Genomic DNA, 3,351 nt, shown 5'->3' with positions numbered 1-3,351 from the left:
GGATTGCATCCCAAATTTCTGGCAATTGCTGGTAGCCTTCATAAGTGTATGCAGGGGCTTCTGAGATGAAACATTTACAAGTAGGGGCCAGGAAGATGAACCATTTGCAGGTGCCTGTGTCCATTAGAGACATAGATGCCAAACCAGGGATGAAATTCCTGTTCCACAACTATTTGTCAAAGTTACACTTAGAAATGGGTTAAGGAGGAACTCTGTTACACATGGGTAGGAAGCCAAAACATGGAATGCTTCTTTAATTTGCATGTCATCCTTGCTCTGGGCCATGCTAATATTATCTGTCTCATTCTCATTTTAGTTCATGTGCTGCCAAAGAAAGCATAATAACAATTATTGGCAAGCTGCCATTGTAGCACCATTTTTAAGTCTACCTAATTTTCCTTTGTAAGGATCAAACCATGTACCTGTTGCCTGTGAAGTAAACATCTTAACCATTATGCCAACCCCCAGTTCTAAAATGCATGTCTCTGTTATGTATTATACATGTGTTCATGTTTTTTTTTTTTTTGTGGTTACATAGCTATAAATAATTTGGATGAACAACTTTTGCTTAAATCACAAAACTTTAAAAAATGGTTCCAATGCCACATAGTGGAAGGCTCACTTTGCTAAATTTAGTAACACAAAATGGTGTTTAGTTACATATCTAACTTCTGCTTAAACTAACCTCCTAAACCCTCAGCTCTACTACTACTATAGCTTGACCATAGCCCCCTCCTTCTCTCCCACTCCCATTCCCCACAATATTCTTTCCCCCACTTCCTATCAACGTCTAGACATTGTCCTTTTTTGAACTATTATCCTTTTGTTTTTACTCTCATATGTAGCAAATTTTAGACCTCTGCTATCAGTGCAACTCAATGTTCATAATTTTTTTCTTTTGTTTTTCTCTTTATAATTTCGTATTTGCACTTATTTTTTTATATTTTTTGTGCTGTTGGTTTATCTTTGCTTATGTTTGCTTGGGGCTCTTTCCCCTTGGGTCTCCACTGAAAATGGGTTGCTTACTATCAATGCAATGCAAATAGTTAATAACCTTTTCTGTTTTACAATTATTTTGTATTGTGATTGTTATTTGTATATTGTCACTTTATCTTTACTTATGTTTTCTGGGGCTTTTCCCCTCGGGTCTCCACTGAAAATGGGTTTGTTTGCAAACTCAGTTGGACTAACCCAGTTAACAAATGTGAAATAAATACATAAATAAAATATAGCTCTGTAATGCAGAAGTAGAAATATTGTGAAATGCATGAAGATGTGTGTCTGGATGATTGCTAGCATGGCAATCCACTGCTACACATTTCCAGCCTATTAGCATTTAGTCTACCAGGTACAAAAGGGTGCCTATACATGTTTGCAGTTCACATGGGCAAATGTTCTTTGCTTGACCAAGTGAATTGCTTAGTGTTTTTACTGAACATGCAGTTTTCCAAATGTGAGTGTTGCTGAGAAGATATCTTTTTTTCCAAAACAGGCAAGTGGATCGGTTTTGGGGTAGGAATGTGTTTGCTGGTTAGTGTTACTAGCTAAGGGGATAGTTTATGTTGTGCATGTGTGATTTTGAGTGGGAAGCAGCTACAAATGTGTTTTATGTAGCTAAATGGGTTAGTTTTGGGGGTTGGTGTGTCTATGTGTGTGTTTGCTTGTTAGGGTTAGAATAAGGGCTGTGCAAGGGGAAAATTTTTAGTGTTGTGTGTGTCCTTATGTGTCCAAGTGCCTTGTATAGTATTATCCTGAAGAAATGTTTTTTCTAAAGTAATGCATATGGCTGGTGTTTGGGCAGGGGCAGGGTTACTGCTAGCACATATCAGTAAAGAGATGCACAGTCATGCATACATCCACAACAATTACAGCCTCAGATATGTGATTCAAGGACAAAAGCCAGTAGGTAGGGTCATTCATTCAGTCAAGTGATATATGCTGCATGAATGGCTCTCTTTCAAACTGATTTCATGGGGGCTGCCCAAGACCAATGTGTTTTGTATGATCATTTTTTTTAACTTGAGTATATATCATTGCAAGCAGCTAATTCATGGAAAGTAAATCTGAAGAAAAGAGTTGGTGCATTTAGTCACGATGAATACAAGTGGTCAGTGGCACAGGAAGTAGCATCTGCACCTTTGGTTCTGGAAGGAAGACCAGAAGGCTGTGGGATCTATTCCCACGCCATGCAATGCAGCACTGGTGAGGGGGGGTGCACTCTTGAATGTGCCATCCTTCAGATGACATGTTAGACTAAGGCCATATCTGCTTGAGTTGGTTGTATCATATGGATATAAAATATCCCATGGCACGTATCAAAAAAGGTAGGGGAAGTTATCCTGTGCCAAACTGGATAGATGTCATTCTCCTCCTGAAAAGGGGGGGGGGGGTTGCACTAGTGAGTGCCATCCTTCCAATGACATGTTAGACCAAGGTCATACCTGCTTGAGTTGGTTGTATCAGGTGGATATAAAATATCTCATGGCACGCATCAAAAAAGATAGGGGAAGTTATCTTGTGCCAAACTGGAAAATTTCATTCTCTCCCTGAAAAAAGGGGGGGGGGGTTGCACCACTGAGTGCGCCATCCTTCTGATGACATGTTAAGGTCATACCTGCTTGAGTTGGTTGTATCAGGTGGATATAAAATATCCCATGGCACGCATCAAAAATGGTAGGGGAAGTTATCCTGTGCCAAACTGGATAAATGCTATTCTCTCCTGGAAAAAAATAAAATAAAAATAAAAAAATAAAAATAAATAACCTAGTGGAAATAGCCAATCATGAAAAGATAAGCTAAAAACAATTACTACTGAATTTAACTGCATTATTATTGCATTTGTGGAGACCATGTCCGGGTACACATACTGTTTTCTTTTTTTTTTTTTTTACTTATGCACAACATACTCTTCACTGACAATAGCCAAAGCAACTTAAAAGAAACCCAAAATGACTAGATCTGAGAAATATAGCATGTAGGCAGAGAACACCAATGGAGGCAGTACTCTCTGCTCCTTATCACTGACCAGAGTATTTCACCTTACAAAGCAGTTTACAGAATGGAAAAAAAATACACAACAGCAGCAAAATTATATTACTGTAATTTTTCCCTGGATGGGACTGGTAATCCAGCATTCTCTCATGTACTCTGCAGAATATGATAGCAAAGAACACATGCAAAATCAAGAGGGGGCATATACTGGCACATTGCAGAAATTGTTACTTCCTGCAGTAAAGTCAATGAATTACAAAGAACTTAGCGATCAGTATAATAGTGGTGAAAATTAACCTTACTGTCTGAGCAAGCTGCAAAGAACTACTAGATTTACTATGCACAAAATGTTTAAAAAAT

General features: G+C 38.3%; 1 non-coding gene across 1 annotated transcript; it reads right to left on the bottom strand.

Annotated features, from left to right (window-relative positions):
- Nucleotides 1–234: 234 nt before the first annotated feature.
- On the bottom strand, nucleotides 235–340 carry LOC122801446. Its single transcript, XR_006364723.1, has one exon. It is a non-coding gene; the product is annotated as a U6 spliceosomal RNA (small nuclear RNA).
- Nucleotides 341–3,351: the final 3,011 nt, after the last annotated feature.

This window comes from Protopterus annectens, chromosome 4.part1 (assembly GCF_019279795.1).
Source record: "Protopterus annectens isolate FY-2018-M chromosome 4.part1, PAN1.0, whole genome shotgun sequence".
NCBI classification, from domain to species: domain Eukaryota; kingdom Metazoa; phylum Chordata; order Ceratodontiformes; family Protopteridae; genus Protopterus; species Protopterus annectens.
The sequence above is the reverse complement of the archived record's forward strand: the minus strand, read 5'-3'. Positions and strand labels throughout refer to the sequence as shown.